General features: G+C 45.9%; 1 long non-coding RNA gene across 2 annotated transcripts in view; it reads right to left on the bottom strand.

Annotated features, from left to right (window-relative positions):
* LOC123000517 (uncharacterized) overlaps positions 1 to 17,807 on the bottom strand; it is a 205,121-nt gene that overhangs the window by 51,076 nt on the left and 136,238 nt on the right. The gene's annotated exons all lie outside the window — the stretch shown is intronic.

Consider the following 17,807-nt stretch of genomic DNA (forward strand, 5'->3'; position numbering starts at 1 on the left):
GGGACCCAAGGCTGACAGTGCGATGTGCTGGCTTGCTTGCAGGGACAGCAGGACCCTCAGCACCTCTGGGGTGCGGATGCCTCTGAGAGACGGGTGTGTGTTCGTTTCGGCACTGCTGGGCATCTTGTGGGATCCACGTGGGGTCCCACTGTGGTCTGGCACTGTGGTCAGGCTCCTTCTTCCCTGCAGGGGCACAGGGGTTGGTCATATGTTGTGCCCCTTCTGGAAGCTTCCCAATACTTACATCGCACTGTCATTATTATCCTTCCCTTTGGGTCTGTGCTGTGCAGCCGTTTTGCAAAGTAAAAGCACCTCTTCTTTTCTGCTATTTGGTTGTAAGCTTCTAAAGCCCTTGAAGGAAATTGTTTTGTCTTGTCATCTTTTTGTTAATCACAATCGCACAACATACTAGAAACCACTGGCTGACTCAGCGCACAAAATCCCTTCAACGGGAGCCCAAGGGCTTGTACCCACTTGCTCAGTGTACAGCCCCAATTGACGGGAGGACTTTTAACTTCGGTTCTGGCTGGTTACGGTCGTAGAGGATTCCAGATGAAGTATTTTCTTGTTCCTTATGCGGGAGCAGAGAACAGTTGCAGCAGGTGGACAGAGTCACAAGGGAGGTGTGAACCTTTCCCTGGACCGTCCACTCCTTGCTTGTGCTTGGCACGTGCTGTGGAGAAGACAGTCATGCCGTGGAGAACACAGGCCCCCACAGACGGACTCCATACAGGAGCCCTCACCGAGAGAGCGAACCGCTGCGGCCCAGGTACCCTGCTGTGTCATTAAGACAATCCCTTGAAGTATGCGACTCTCAAAACATTTTAAAAAGCGAGAGAATGCAGAGATACGGTCTTGTTTGATGTGATTGCTGGAGCAGGGCCTCCGCGGAGAAGCACGCGGACTCTGGGGCAGCGGAGCTGGACTCGAAGCCCAGCTCAGCCATGTGGGAGCCGGGGGACCTCGGCCACCAAAACTAGGGAAGCCTCGGGTCTTCCTCTGTTAAGTGGGGAGAAGTGGTTTGTGAGATCCTTTGTCTTCCTCTGAGAGATCAATCACACAGTGTGTAGTCAGTGATAATCCCTAAACAAATGCTCTTTATTGTTCTGTTATTAAGAGCAGGAAAGATGAGTCCCTGGGAGGCTGGAAATGAAAACTCGGTGGGAATAAAGCAAGGTCCCTAAGGAGCACATGCCACCATTGAGGGGGGCCGCAGGAGGGGGAGCCTCTGAGGACGGGGGAGTGGGGGCGGGTGATCGGGCAGCAGAAATGTCACTGGACCCCAGACTCTAGAAGACAGCTGACATGGACCCCAGCCCCAGAAGCTCTGGGTACCCCAAGTGCACCTTAAAGCAAGGATTGAGACACAGAAGAGCAAGACTCAGGCCAATATCTGATCTAGAAGGAGCTGCTTTCTGGAAACGAGGCGCATGCCTCTTCCAGGGCTTAGCTGACCAGAAGCCCAGAGAGAATTCTCTCAGAAAAGACTACATAGACGAAATGTAGCGGCTTCCCGAGCACGGTGGCTGGCTCACAGGAAGCCGGGACGCTGAGGGCATGGTCACCCTCATCAACTGGGGGAGCGGGCCACCGCCCAGCTGGGCACACATCTATCCCTGACAGTCTCGTGCTTGAAACTGAAGGGGGTCCATCTGGATACCTTGTGCTTGTTTTCTGCAGGGACTGATTCCCTCACACTTGGTCACAAGCTGCAAGACAAGCACCTTCTAAGAAGAGGGGACAAGCAACAGAACGCCTTGCTAGTGAGCTGATGTCCACGTCCCCTTTCCGCTCCAGTCCTGCTGTGAGACGGATCGTGGGGAGGGGTGGCAAGCAGAGGCAGGTGTGGGGAGCCAAGGAGGCCCCCCCCAACTCATAAGTCTTTCCAATCAGGAGCCTTCCAAATTAAGGACTTGTTCCCGTTGTCTGTAGCTATGATGGCACAGTCGCTTTTTGAACGTGAAACCAGTCTTGTTTCGAGCATTCATTACGTAAGCAGGTGGGTTTGAACCTACCCTGTGTATTTTAACGGACATCAGAGAATTTCAAAGTCTGCCCTGGGAAAGGAGTTCCCAGGAGGCAGGGCCCCAGCACCCATACCCGCTCAGCCCCAGGCCTCTTGCTGCATTGAGAGCCCTCCCATCCTGAAGTTTCTTACATGCTTCCCTTTAAATGGAGGCTCTGGTGCTCACACACTCAGATCACGGGTTGACATAACAAAGCCTGTGTGTAATCGAGACACCTGAGTCATTCCTGCTGTAAGTCAGCCGGCTCCCGTCAGCCGAGCCTTCGAGGCTGGCCTTCTCTCTCTGGTCTGGGGACCTAAGAAGCCACAGGTTCCGGGACACCTGTGAAAACTTAGCAGAGGCTGGCACTCCTGATGGTTCTCTGGAAGGGTTGGGGCCGATCAAAGAGGCCCTCCCTCTCAGAGCACTGATAAGCAAACCCACGTCATAAAGACGTGTGGGAAGGCTGCTTATCAGGCCTCTACCCTGGGGCCCTCCCCACGAACAAAGCAGCTCTGTGGAAGGCTAGTGACATCATTCTTATCGGAACTCCAGGGCTGAAGACTTGGGAGACCAGACAGCTTGTCAGCCCCACCCGCCCACACCGGCCAGGACCGTCAGATGTGCGTGGCCACCACCCGGCAGAGTCCTAAGCTACAAGGTGTCCAGCGATGGGTGAGGCACCCCTCCGCTGGGCCTTTGAGTTTCCAAACAGGACAGCAGTTGAGTGTGGGAAGGCCTGGAGGTTCTCCACGGATTGTCCTGTGTTAGAGATGACAAACCCAAATCCTAGGAGGGGCCCAGGAAACCCCGCTATTCCCTCTCATTCTCCTTTGACACAGGGCCAGGCAGTAGCTGAGCGGTGAAGGCCTACAGTGAGGGACAAATCTGTGACAGAGCTGGGGTAGCTCCACGCTGACAAGCCAGTGCTGGCTGTCCTCTTGCTCCAGGTTACAGATGGAAGCCTGACCTTTGACAGATCCCTCTGTGGCAGCCCCGTCCAGGAAACTGGTGAGTGACACAGCCCCTGCCTGTCTGGGAGAAGGCTGTCCCAGGAGTTTGTTGGGATGTTTGAAATCCCACAGAATGCTTTATCTCCTTAAGACAGCTGACTGCTCTGGAGCTGGGAAGATCATCATTAGTGAGTGTTTCGGTTGGGAACAGAAAAAGCTATGGCTGCCGTGCCCGCCATCTGGAATTGGCTGGTCACTGTGGGCAGATCCATGTCTGAAGTGAGAACTGTGTTCTTGTCATCGACATAGAGGAACCCCAGCTGACATTTTTAGGACCTAGGTATTATAAGAAAGCAAGACTGAGTACCAAACTCGTACCCAGCAGCCTAGGAGAAGCATTGATTCTAACAATTGGGAATAATTGTGTCCTCCAAGATATGACCTGGAGAACACGTGAAGATTCTTTTGGTTAAAACCAACAGAAATTTAGGTCTTAGTAGTTGGAGCAAGAAGGGGAATTTATGAAAAGGAAGTTGGGTTGTAACAAAGTAGAGATGGGCTTCAGGAACAACTGCAACCAGGCAATTGATTGCCCACGGCACCCTACTCTCCTTCTCATGCCTCTACTGTGCTCCGAGAATCAGCATCCTTTCTGGTCAGCACAGACATGCTTCCTCCACGTGGTGGAGAGTATGGATGCTAACATGGCCTGCTATTCAAATCTCATGGCTTCTACCACCAAAAAACAACCAGCATTTCACACGTCCATTTCAAACCACTCCTGAAGAGAAACCCTAGTAGCCAGGCTTGGGTTAGGCCCATCCCTGGACCAAACAGTTGAGGCCAACTCTGAAGGGCTCCTATAAAAGGGAAAGCCACGACAGGAGAAAGGGGTATGTCTGGGTAGACCAGATGGTGAGGGAGGGGACGGGGGTCCCAGACCCTGGGCTCATCCCTTCCTTGTGACAGCAGGGATTGGCAAAGGATGGCCCCAAGGCTAAATCTGCCTGTTTCTGCACATAAAGTTTTATTAGAACACAGCCACACTCCCTGCTTTCACACTACAATAGCGGGGCTGAATAGTTGTGAGTAAGACTTTACAGCTGGGAAAGCATAAACTATTTACTATCTGGCCCTTAATAGAAAAAGCTTGCTGGCCTTTGGCGAAAGGTTAAGACATCCCAGAAGAGAGTCTGGTGGTTTTTCCCCAGGGCTGGAACAAACTCATGAGGAGACAGCCATCCTCCTGCTTGCTCTTCAGAAACATCCTGTGAAGAAATAAAATGGCTGCTTTGTGACTTGGGCTGAATTTGTGGACGTGGAACCAGCATGGCTATTTTCTTGCATATCCTGTGGCCCTCTGGGTCTCTGAAGAAGTGCAACGCAGGAGAGACCCAGTGTGGGAAACATGCAGCCTCTGAGGCTCTCAAGGAAACATGCCAATTCCAGTGAAGTATAAGAAAAAAATGGAGGTTATGGGGCACAATGTATTTCTATCTATTTGATGACTTTATATGAGGGATAATGATGAAATATTAAGTTTTATGTGATAGTAAATTTGTGTCTCTTTTTAAGACTTTATTTTTTAGGGAAGTTTCAGGTTCACAGCAAAACTGAGAGGAGTGTGTAGAAATTTCCCATATTTCCCTGTACCACACATGCAAAGGCTCCCCCATTATCAACATCACTCACTGGAATGGTACATTGTTTACCAAGAATGAACCTACATTGACACATCATCATCACCCAAAGTCCATAGTATACTTTCAGGTTCACTCTTGGTGTTGTCTATGCTGTGGGTTTGGACAAATGTGGAATGACGCGCATCCATCATTAGAATACAGAGTATTATTGCACCGCCCTCAAAATATTCTGCGCTCCACTTACTCGTCACTCCCCTGGCAACCACTCATCTTTTTGCCGTCTCCATAGTTTCGCCTTTTTCAGGATCTCATATAGTTGGGATCAAAAAGTACATCACCTTTTCAGATTGACTCCTTTCACTTACTAATATGTATTTACATTTCTTCCATGTCTTTTCATAGCTGGATAGCTCATTTCTTTTGAGTGCTGAATAACATTCTATTGTCTGGAGGCACTGGAGTTCATTTACCCATCCACCTATTGAAGGACATCATGGTGGCTTCCAAGTTTCGGCAATTCTGAATAGAGTTGCCGTAAACATCTGTGTGTAGGCTTTTGTGTGGACATAAGTTTTCAACTCTTTTAGGTCAATACCCAACAGTGTAATCGTATGATAAGAATATGTTTAACTTGTAAGAGATGCTTCGCATATCTTCTAAAGTGGCTGAACCATTTTGCATTTCCACTAGCGAGGATGAGAGTTCCTGTTGCCTCACATTCTTGCCAGCCTTTAGTGTAGTCTGTGTTCCAGATTTTGGCTGTTCTGAGGGGTGTCTAGTGGATCTGTGTCACTTTTCCCTTGCAGAATTGCATGACCTAACTTGTGATTCCCCCCAGTGGGATCTCTGGAGGATCTCTGCAGACCCTGGGACTAGGAGCAGTGAGCAAAGGGGGCTTTCTCCACTTTGTGTAGATGTCCACCAGGCAGCCTTCTCTGAAGGTGTGTCCTGGCCAACTTGAAAGCTTTCGGTGGAATTATAAAAGGTATTCATGAATCTTTTATGGATAGGAGATATATTGGTAAGAACTGGAGAGGGTACCCCTTGAAGGTTGGGCAGATGTCCCCTGAAACACTGGTCATGTCCCCATCCCAGGATTACAGAAAAAGCAACATAGCTGGTAGACCCCAAAGACTAGTAAAAAGTCCCTTGGCTTCTCAGAGAGAAAACAATTGGAGGGATTGTTGGCTCAAGCCTCTCTCCTTCCCCATCTCCCTTCCCATTCCCCCTTCCCAGTTCACATGAGGAGAAGTAGGTGAAATAAATGAAATCCCCTCCCCCAAGATCATAGGCCTAAAGTCAAGAAGCTAAAGGTCACACAAAGTGTATAGAGCTCCTCTCTGGAGGATTTTCCTCTTAGTAGCTTGGCTGGATTCCCACACCACCTCTCTGTGTGTTTTCTTAGCTGTCTTTATCTTCTCCTTCATGTGTGAGTGTCCCTGACCTCAGGGTGGCCTGGGATGGATATCCAGGGCCAACTACATCTCATCCTCAGGATGAAGTGTTTCTCTGGCCTAATCTTTCAGGGTCACAATTGATTCACCATGTGATCCAAACTTTCTCAGCTCCAAAGAATATATTGGAGCTTAGTGCATGGGGTCAGAGCTCCAGCTAGTGATACATTGACCCCTGAGATTGTCTTCTGAGCATAGGCCTCCCTCAGAGACTTCCCACGGAGGGAAGATGGGCTGAGATGGGACTGGGGTGCTTCTGGGTCCACTGTCCCAATGTCCTCTCACAATCTCACCTTGTTCTGCATAAATATCAGCCCTGATCATTACCCCTGACAAGAATGTTCCACCCACAGTCCAGAGTAGCCTACCGCTGATCCCAACTCACTGTCCACTTCTTTCTAGGCACGAGGGCAAGGAGCCGTCCCAGGAAGGTCCTATTCTGAAATTGGGAGGGTACTCTCTTCTGTCAACTCAAAGATTTTGTCACAAAAAGAGATGCAGAATTGAGGATTTCATTGAAGAGAGACCAAAATACATTTCAAGCTCATTTTCTTAGACTGTAAAACCCTTTCTAAGAAGCTTCCCAGGAGCTCTCCATGTTCTTGAGTTCATGGAATCCAGATGACTAGATTGTTTTCTGTTCACTCATCACCATTCTTAGCAATACTCATGAGGACAACAAAACAGACAGACAGACAGACAGACACTGCTAGGAAGCAATTCAAACACGGAGCACCGCACAAGGCAGGGTTCATCTCCACCGCACACTGGGGACGACGCACAACAACTGCCACCCGGTTGTTTCCCAGGGCAGCTGACAACCTCAGAATGACAGCCCGGCACACTGAGGTCTCACCATGAGCCATTGCGAGAGCTAGATATGTCCTCATGAACACCTGGGTCCTCCTCGAGGTGAGATTCCTACATCCGGATGACCTAAGATAAGGAAGGAGCACCTGCTCTCCAACACCTCCCAGCACTGACCACACACCGTCTGGTCATGGGGTGGGCTGGAGGTGAGCCCTTCACTGTTTATTTCTCCTCCATAAGGAGTACCAGAACCAGAAGTTTCTTTCATTAATTGAAATGGATGAAAAATCAGTGCTCCTTCAGTGAGAAAGACCTTCAGAGAAACGCAACAGAGATCAGCTTCCTTCAACAATCCTTGGTAAGATGATCGCTGAGCCTCATCAGTCCTCAAAACTGGGATAAGTGATGCCAGGTACTTTCCTGATAGAGTCTTGATTTGTGTCCTCATAGGTGAAGACTAGGTAAACGAAGAGGAAGTCTGCCTTCCAGTTCTCAATAAAACAAGACTAAATAATAGTGGGTTCAGTCTCCTTCATGCAGATTGACAAGGAAGGATGGAGTTATCAGAATGCGAGAAGGCACTATGAGCTTATAAGTTGGTCTACGTTTTGCAGTTGTCACAAGTCAGGTGGTGGGCACCTTCTGCCCATCACTGGGGGTGAAGCCTGATAAAAGCTGGAGGGAGGGGAGGCCAGTTGCTCAAGTGGGAGCTCATTGTTTTCCATAGCTATTTGCTGTGTTTTCTTCCTGGGCGGAAGACTGACACACCTGTGCCAGAAAGAAAAGCCAGACTATCTAACCAGCAGAATAAGCAGCCTTCCCTCCCGCTGTCCTGAATGCCTTACGTGTTCTTGCAAGCAGAAACATGCTGCTCCAGCTTGCTTTCTAAACAAATGCCACCCAGCTGTTCCTAAATCCGACTGCACGTTGGAAACACCTGGGGAGCTTGCTATAAATACACATTCTCAGACTCCGCTCCCCACTCCCCCAAGATCCTGACGCAGGAGGTCTGTCTGGGGCCCGGGAATCTGAATGTCGAGCAAGCACACCTGGCGTCTTGCAGTGCTGGAATCCGGGTAGAGCCTGGTTTATCTACCCTCTCAGACCCCATGTTAGCATTTTAGAGGAGAAAAAAAGGGACCTGGAGATCATCCAATTCAGTCTCTTTGTTTTACAGAGAAACAGCGTTGAATCTGAGCGAAAAGCCCCGGATTGATCAGGCAGGGCTGTGACACTGTTGAACGCTGTCTCTGCCGACAATCTACGGCCTCTCACCCAATTTAGAAGTTAGGAATGGATTTCTGGAAAGTGTTAGAACCAACTGTCCTTACAGGGGTAAAAAAGGTTATTAGAAGTCATCTGTAGAGAAAGAAGCCTTTGTTAAGGAAAAATGGCATTGAAAAAGCAAATGTTAGTGAAAGATGCTCCGTCAGAGGAAGGCCCCGGGGCCAATCCGGCCCGGAGCACAAGGACCACCCTTGTCCAGCCATCTGCAGTGCCGTCTGAATGCCCATTGAAGAAGCAGGAGCTCTGATGCCTAATGGCTTTTGGACTCCAAATAAAAGAGAAACAAAGGGGTTCTTAAATAAAAGGGCTGAAGTCTGAAAGAAATTCTTAAGGAGAAAGAGCCGTATTGATGTGTATTCCTCCTAAATGGAGCTTAATTAGGCCACACACACACTAAGGCACTTGAGAGAGACCCGCAAACCCAGTTCCCTTCTTTATTGCTAGACCGAGGAGGAAGCCTGTGTGACCGACCTAAGGCGGCCTCAGGAGCTCTACATGGATGGTGACCTCGGAGCTACCCGCAATGACATGTCAACCCATAACCAAACAACGTGGGTGCACCGTGCCCACCCGGCAACCCAATTCTTGAACCACAGGATCGGGAAGTGGAACAGACCTTTCTGAGCATCTCCCCTGTGGGCCTAGCGGTAACCGATGGGCAGATTGTGGGCTCAGTGTGGACTGACAGAGACTTAGCTATAATTCGTTCTGTAATTCTGGGCCTTCCCATCTCCATTCCACTGAAGAATTCCCTTGATGAATTCTTTTTTCCTTTTTAAAAAAGATTTTATTTATTTATTTGTTACAGAGAGAGAAAGCGCACAAGCAGGGGGAGAGGCAGAGGGAGAAGCGGGGTCCCCACGAGCAGGGAGCCGGACTTGGGGCTAGATCTCAGGACCCCAAGATCATGACCTGAGCCGAAGGCAGACGCTTAACCAACCGACTGAAGGTGCCCCTCCTTGAAGAATTCTGAACCCAGTGGAATAGGACAGAGCAGAGCCTCCCTGCGCCCTTGCCCCACAGTCTGAAGGATTTGTAGACTGACTGTTACCCCTGCGTTCACCACTTCAGTCTTTTAAATATGTCTGCAGTTCACTTACCCATGGATTTCTAACCATGTGGTCCACTGTACAGAGTTGACAAAATGGAGGCCCAGTTATTTGCCCACTTGGAGTCAGTGACAGAGCTGAATATGACCCGGGTGGCCCAACATACACGCCTTGCACATCAATGAGCAGATCTTCCAAATTAATTTCATGATTGTTAGTTCTTTCCTAAGTAAACAGTGACATCTAGTCATGGTTCCCATGTCTGTATGGAATCTTCTAGCAAACACACCTTCATGTGACCCCCCAGCGAGTCACGCCCTGTGTAATACCTTCCCCTTGAGTGTAAGTGGCACCTGTTATCTGCTTCTAACCGACAGAACAGGTCAGAGGGGATGAGATGTCTCTTCGTGCAGTAGGTTATGTTATACAGGGTAGTCACTCCCATGATGATTACGCTGTATGAAACTCCCTCATAGAATATTCTACTCCCTAGAGTAGAATATTCTCCTGCTGGCCTGAAGTGAGCTCCATGCTGTGGGCGGGCCAAGTGGCAAAGACCTGCTGGCGGCCCCTTGATGCTGAGAGCAGCTCAGCCAATGGCCAGCTACAAAACAGGACCTCAGTCCTACAGCCACGGGGGCTGAGCTCTGCCAGCAATCACGCATGCTTGGAGAAGACCCAGGCTCCTCAGAGGAACATGGTTCGTCCCGCATCTGCCTTCAGCCTTCGAGCCCTGAGCAGAGGACGCAGTTAAGCCACACGCACAGTCCTGACCTAGAGAAACTGTGAGGGAATAAATGCAACAAATGGACAGTCGATTCTTGCTGCTCACAGTAGCAATGACGTAAAAACTGAATTCGTGTCATTGCTCCTAAGGGAAATAAGCAGTTAGGGACCTGCCAGCCGCTGGTGACAGCATTTTCATTTTTTTTAAGTTTAAATTTAAATTTCATTTTTTTCTCTAGGTGTGACTTCTCTTTTTAAAATTAAACTTCAATTAATTAACATACAATATATTATTAGTTTCAGAGGCAGACGTCAGTGATTCGTCAGTTGCATACGACACCGAGTCCTCTTCCTGTCACGTGCCCTCCTTAATGCCCATCACCCAGTGACCGCCCCCCACCCCTTCCTCTCCAGCAACCCTCAGTTTGTTTCCTATGATTAAGAGCCTCTTACGCTTTGTGGCGACGACATTTTCATCAGTTGATCAATACATACCCTTGTTTTACGTGTGTTTCTGTTTAAAGACACCTTATTTAGTATATCGTGGATTCGTTAACATTGAACTCCCAGCCAACAGCGCTGGAACGCCTTCCTGAGTGACGCGTACCTGGCACACAGGTGACCTCCACGGGGCCCATCGCAGCCTCAAGCTTAGCAGCATCAGACAAGACTTCAGCACGATGCTTGGGGGTCGCTTTAGACAGTGAAATTACCGACAGAAATCACGAAAATGCAAAAAACATGGAACAAAACAGGCTACAAGAGGCTACAGCGTAAGCGCTGAGACCAGAAGGCAGACTGTTGCCTTGTTCCACCGCGACTGGCGATGTGCACACCGGGGGACGGGTTTTGCCACTCTACACGTATTTGCAAATGACCGTGAAAGCCCTGTGAGCACTGATGTTTGGAAGTTGCAGATGAATTGTAGCTGATACAGAAACTGGAGATACTGAGGATAGACCATACGTTTGAAGCCGCAAAGTTTGTGGTAATTTGACAGTATCCAATTAATGCAGCCTCTTCCTTCAGTTACGCCCGTGACCGTGCTCTTCCACATCCCTGATGGCCTTTCCCACTCCCCTCGCCCTGCTCCGCACCTCGGGGTTCTTCTGCTATACACTGTCGGTTATTTGCACGTGTTAGGGAACTTTCCCAGAACTTCCCAGCTTTAGAAATGTACAAGGAGCTGGAAAGCCTTTGCCGTACTTAATATATGGTCTCTGTAAGAGACAGGACTCATTGCCTCGGCCTGGCTTAAGCATTGGGTCAAATCTTTGCTCTTAAAGTCAAATGGTTCAAGCCTCCTCCTTATCCCGTAAGAACAACTTCTTCTTCTTCCTCCTCCCCTTCTTCTTCTTCTTCTTCTTCTTCTTCTTCTTCTTCTTCTTCTTCTTCTTCTCCTCCTCCTTCTCCTCCTTCTCCTCCTCCTCCTCCTCCTCCTCCTCCTCCTCCTCCTCCTCCTCCTCCTCTTCCTCCTCCTCCTCCCCTGCTCCTTCTTCTTCTTCTTTTTTCTTTTCCAGGAATCCTATCTCCTTTCCCTGATAGTCAAAGAATCCAAGGGCTCCACTCACCATGACGCACCCACATACCAGTCAAGTTCTCCAGGGTAGAGAGATAATCAGGAAAGCTGTCCTGTTCTGGCCAGCCCAGGCCTCTGATGCTGTGTCCATGGTCTCTCCCTGCTGCACAGGTCCTAAACCCCTGGCTCACGGGCCCCATCCCCTCTGCTCTTTACCACGTATTTGCAGCAAATTTGATTTACACCTCAGTAAGATTGACACAAGGCCTCTCCTCTCCCTCATCTGGTCTCTCAGTGCAGATACACCTGCCACTGGACACAGCCTAGAATACCTGGCGGGCCAAACGTGCCTGCCTTTTTCCGCAGAACTGCAGCTCGGGGATCCCAGATGCCACGACCCCACAGCTCAGCCTCAGCTCTCTCCAGGAACTCGGCTGGCTGGGTTGGGTTGACTCAAACGCATACAGCCAATGCTTCTTCTAAGGCTCCTACAGAGGAATGGGGAGACTGTGTCTAATGTGCTTTCTGTTCTATTCTCAATTCAGCTTTGTCTCAGAGACTCTGTGCCACATATGTGCCATCCCTTCGCCCTCCTCATCTGCTCCTTCCTCACTCTAGCTCCTCAAACCCAGCCTGTCCTCAAAGGAAAAAAATATATATATATATAATATTAAAGTATACTTTATAAATATTAAATATTTATAAATATCAAATTAAAATTATCATAAAAATATATGTAAGTGGCAGAGGACTTAGGCAAATGAAGCTAAAATAAGTTAAATTTGGAGAATGAAGGACAATACATAAAAATCCATTTTTTCATATATAAATATATAGATATATATATGGTTGCATAGGTTCCAAATATTACAAAGAAGGGAACTTGGAATGATCCTTTTTCATTACCCATTGTACACATTATATACTTACACTTTACTATCACTATACACATCAGAGGTCCTAACACATTATACACAGCACACGAACACCCCTACGTCGGACGGCACCAAACACAGGACTTAGGCACATGAAGGGAACAAAGTCACCTTTATAAAAGAGGAAGAAAAATTGGACTGTCCACACACAATTAGTAGTGCCTCCCGATTCCAAGGGCTAACGTTGCCTTAGTAGTTTCCCCATGTTGCTGGGTTAATAACCATCATCTTCTTCAATGCAGCAAAATAGGAGGAGAATTAATGACCCATTTCGCGGTATGCACTCACCGCATCTCAGTGTCGGCTCAGAGTAGCCTCAAAAAATATTTTCTTCATTTATTGTTATCAGTTGATGCTGTGTTCTCAGATCACTGAGCATTAGCAGCGTTCCAATCCCGTTTACAGAAAGCCGTAACAAGTTAAATTTGGAGAATCAAAGACAATACATAAAAAGCATTCTAAAGCATGTAAGCTCTTTTACCTAAAAAAATAAAGATAATTGTAATAATTTATAACATAATTCTGCTTAAGATTTCATTATGCTATGACTTTGAGATTCCCTCTTCCAGAATTTCTAAGCAAAATGAATCCTAAAACAATAGGAACCAGAGAATAAAAGCAAAAGAAAATCCTTGATAAAAAAATTACGTAAACAGTGGGATCATTCAAGGAAAAAAAAAAAGGAATAGGACAAATCCATGCTCCAGTGATTACTTCCAACTCGGTCATTAACTCATTTGCATGACTTTATGATACATCACCTGCTTGTAATATTCCACCTGGCTTCCTGCTCCAGAATTCTTCTGCTCTCCAAGGATGACGTGATTTGACATTATTCTCATTTGACTTCTTTATCCTAGACTTCTCCTTAATGGCTACCTTCCAAACTATATTAAAAACTGTCACACAATGCCATTCTAACAAAGATTGGAACCACTCATGGAAATCTAAAAGGATAAAGTAGCATTCTCCAAAATATTTCATTAGTATTCTTATTTATACTTCATCTTTTTCCAGAAAAGGTTTGAGATATCTCACTATGACACATATAATGAAATACAATTTTTTTAAAGTAAAGGAAGAAAACAGTGAGAATAATGGAAAACAAGGATAAAAGTGAGACAAAGCCTGTGCACCAGCATTAGTAAACCAGTATCACACAAGTGCTATATAATAAACAATGACAACATGTAGTGGCATACAGGTATGAACATCGTTCTTGCTCAGTTTGTGAATCAGCTCTTACTTCAGATTCTGGTGTCTCTGATCCACATGTCTCTTATCCTCTTTCTGGGACCTGGGGCCAGTCGGTGCAAATCTTCTCATTATGATGCCGGAAACACAAGAAGGCAAACGGAAATGCACAATGTCTCTTGAGGCCTAGGTTCGTAACTGTCAGTGATCACCTCCACTTTCCTAATCTTGCATAATTTCTTCTCATGGACAAACTCAACCAAAACTGTACAAGGAAGGGGATTCTGGGAAATGTAGTTTGCAGTCTCAGACATATATGGCAGTGATGGAGATGGTAGTGGTGGTGATGGTGATGATGGTAGCAGTGGTGATGGTGGTGGTGTAATGGTGGTGATGGTGGTGATGGTGGTAGTGGTGATGATAGTACTGATGGTGGTGGTGGTGGTGATGATGGTAGTGATGGTGGTGGTGGTGATGATGGTGGAGGTGATGATGATGATGATAATGATGATAGTAGTGATGGTGGTGGTGGTGATGGTGGTAATGGTGGTGATGGTGGTGGTGATGATGATGGTGGTGATGATGGTGGAGGTGATGATGATTATGATAATGATGATAGTAGTGATGGTAGTGGTGGTGGTGATGATGGTAGCAGTGGTGATGGTGGTGGTGTAATGGTGGTGATGGTGGTGGTGGTGGTGATGATGGCGGAGGTGATGATGATGATCATAATGATGATAGTAGTGATGGTGGTGGTGGTGGTGATGATGGTAGCAGTGGTGATGGTGGCGGTGTAATGGTGGTGATGGTGGTGATGGTGGTAGTGGTGATGATAGTACTGATGGTGGTGGTGGTGGTGATGGTGGTGATGGTAATGGTGGTGATGATGATGGTGGTGATGATGGTGGAGGTGATGATGATGATGATAATGATGATAGTAGTGATGGTGGTGGTGGTGGTGGTGGTGGTGGTGATGGTGATGGTGGTATATTCAAACTCCCTCTCTAATAATAGGGCTAAATGGACTCATAATTAACATCGCTTTAGGGCATTTTTAATATTTGGAAAAGCCGCTTCTCCTCATACTATTTCCTTTTCAAAGTATTTAGAATTTATGGTCATCACTTCATTATTCCGAATGAACTTTGATATTATTTTGACAAGTCTCTCAAAAAATGTTAGAGAGATTTTGTTTGCAATTATTTAAATCATGTAAACTGGGGAAATTCTGTCATATTTTGTATGATAAATAGTTAGTCCTATCATCCAAGACATATTAGGTAACAAATAGTTACTGCACATTTCTTGGTAAGTGTAATAATATTTGTATTAGTAATTATGATGTTTTCTAAGTGGGTATAAAAGGTATAAAGACTTGATTTTTATTTATTACTTTCATTTTCAGCCACTGAATCTACTGACAATCTACATGTTATTTTGATTGATAATCACGGGATGTTTATGTATATTCGTATTGGCTGGGAATAGTAATACTTTCGTATTCATATCAAGTGCATATTCTTTATTTCTGTCCTGTGTTTGGAGCCTCCAAAATAACACTGCAATATAATGGTGGTAATGGGAGTTCCCATTTCTCATTTTGTCTTGCTGTCGTTTCTCCATTTATTCTTTGATTACACTTGGCAGACGTGTTTACTATCTCTGCAGTAAATCAGTTCTCATTTTACGTACTGATTCTACCTCTTTTCCAGCTGATTATTTCTGCTTTTATCTATGCCATGCTCTTTCTAATTAATTCCCTGCCTTGAATGATTATTTATATATTTATTTTCTTTTCCATTTGGTAATGAAAGAATTTAGGGTTAAGAATCAGCGTTTCCAGATCCGTCTGACAGCCTTAGTAATGTCCTCGTTTTTATGATTTTCTAAATAATCTGAAATAATATTTGGTGGCTTATTCATTATTTGGGATTCGTTTTATTGTATTTGTAATATTCAAGTAATTGGGTTATTTTTTCTAAACGTTTAGTAGAAATTTTGAATTTTAGAAGATTGTGACAGCAAGTAATTTTTGTTTTGGGGGTAAAGTCGTATTTATGCCACTTTTGTAAATATTCCATGGACACCTGAAAATAAGTAGTCCCATCAGTGCGAGCGTGACCATTGTCAAGTCTTACTATTATCATTGAGATTGGTTGAGTGAGTAACTGCTCCCAAATCCTAATCCCTGGAAACCGAGAATATTCAGTGCAGTCACAAGTATCCTTATAAGAAGGAGAAGAGAGAGAGAGATCCGATATGGAAGAAGATAATGAGAGGACTCGAAGAAGCTGCCCTACAGGCTTTGAAGAAGAGGGAAGGGGCCACCAGCCAAGGAGTGCAGCCGCAGAGCTGCAAGAAGCAAGGAAACCGGGTCTCCCGGAGCCTCCAGTGGGAGTGGGCTCTGCTGACACCTTGGTTTCAGCCCAGTAAAACCAATTACAGATTCTGACCTCCAGAACTGTAAGAGCATAAAGGTGTGTTCTTTTAAAACATCAGGTTGGTGGAAATTTGCTGCAGCTTCCATAGAAACAAATACAACTGGAAAGCCTTGTCTCCCTTCCCCTGCTTTTGATCAGAGTGTTGGCGTTGATAATTCTCCCTAACAATTGTATTTTTGATCTTGACTTTTCAAGTATAAATTTAAAAATGCCAACACTACGTTTATCAGCACACAACGGTTAATGACCATTTTCAATATTATGACCTTTCACAGCAAAACGTGACTCTTATTACAACTGTAAGGCTTCTTGATCAATGTCTATATTTTCTTGATATTGACGTTATCATCCTTCCTCTCTGGATGTATGAGCTTCTTCTCTATCTTTGCCCAGTCCCTTATTTTAAACGATAAAAGAGCTCTCCTTCATGTCTATCTCTTGTACCATGTAGTTCAATTTTTGCTTCCTGTCATACAACTTTGCTTTGATATAATAGAATTTAAATTCTCAACACTTATTATCATAACCCAAATGGTTGGCCCACTTCTCTCACCTTGCTTTGTTCTGCTTTCTGGTTTATGATTTACTGTAGCTTCCTTTTCTGGTTTTGTGTTATGTGCACTGCTTTTTAAGAAAAAAATTATACCAGTGGATCCTTTTAATTTTTTCAAATACCTATTTAAACGTAATCTTCTAGTCACTTAAGTCAAGATCAAAGCAATGACTATGGCTCCTTCTTACATAAAACAAAATTTATTGCACTGTATCTTTTCCTATGCCCTCAATGATTTCCTAGTCTTTGTTAAATTAATTTTACGTTATAGACCTAGATTGATATATTATCATTGCTGGCTTTAGTAGTTTACATTTAAAACATATGGGTTTTTCTCTTTGGGGGCCATCTTGACATAACTCATTTTTTCGTCCAACAAATATCTGTTGAGGACCTACAGAGAGCAGGGCACTGAGCCAAGGACTGTGACAGGACAGTGGCTGGGACCTGCACGCCTCTGCTCAGTACTCACGGACCACAGTGCTGTGTGGCTGTCGTGTTCAGTCAGTGTGAATTCTTGGGCCACCCTGAGCTTCGTTTGGCTCTTCAGAAGCATCTGTCCTCTCTGGGCCCATGCTCTTGGGTTTGCTCTTCCCTGGGATGCACCTTTCCTTCTTTAGCCTCAATCTTCCTCATCCCTCTGGTTTCAGACTAGACTTTCTTCAAGAAGCCTGCCCTTGACCATCCAAACCTGGACCAGGCCTCCTACTTAGGGTTTCCACAGAAGCCTACACGTCCCTCACCACGATGCCAGGCCGCCTGTCCAGAGAGTAGGTGTTTGCCTGTTTCTTTTGCTGTCTCTCTGGGCTGGGCCTTCACAGTCAAGCATGGGTTTTATGGACCTCTTCAGTTTTGTCCAGAATTTTACTTATTAGCACAGTACTTCCCAGCGCTTGGCACCCTGTAGCTATTCATTAAATGCTTATGAACTAACAGAGTGAATAAAGTATTCCTTTTTAAAAAAGTAATTTTTGATACTGATTTTTTCCTGTTGGCTGGAATGACCTCTAGCTGGTTATTTCAGGAAGAGAACATGAGTGGTGGTTTGGGATTCCACTGTATAACTGAGGATGACCTTGTACTGGAAGAACTTGACCGGGTACACAAGTCTTTGCTCTGGTTTTTTTGGCCTCTCACAAGCGTACACATTTTGGAGCTTTGTCTTTTGGCTTTTAGTGTTGCAGAGAAAATGTCTGATGCCAGACCAATTTTTGTTTCTTTTTAAGTAATCTCCCCC

The sequence above is a fragment of the Ursus arctos genome, unplaced genomic scaffold (genome assembly GCF_023065955.2).
Source record: "Ursus arctos isolate Adak ecotype North America unplaced genomic scaffold, UrsArc2.0 scaffold_1, whole genome shotgun sequence".
Classification (NCBI taxonomy): domain Eukaryota; kingdom Metazoa; phylum Chordata; class Mammalia; order Carnivora; family Ursidae; genus Ursus; species Ursus arctos.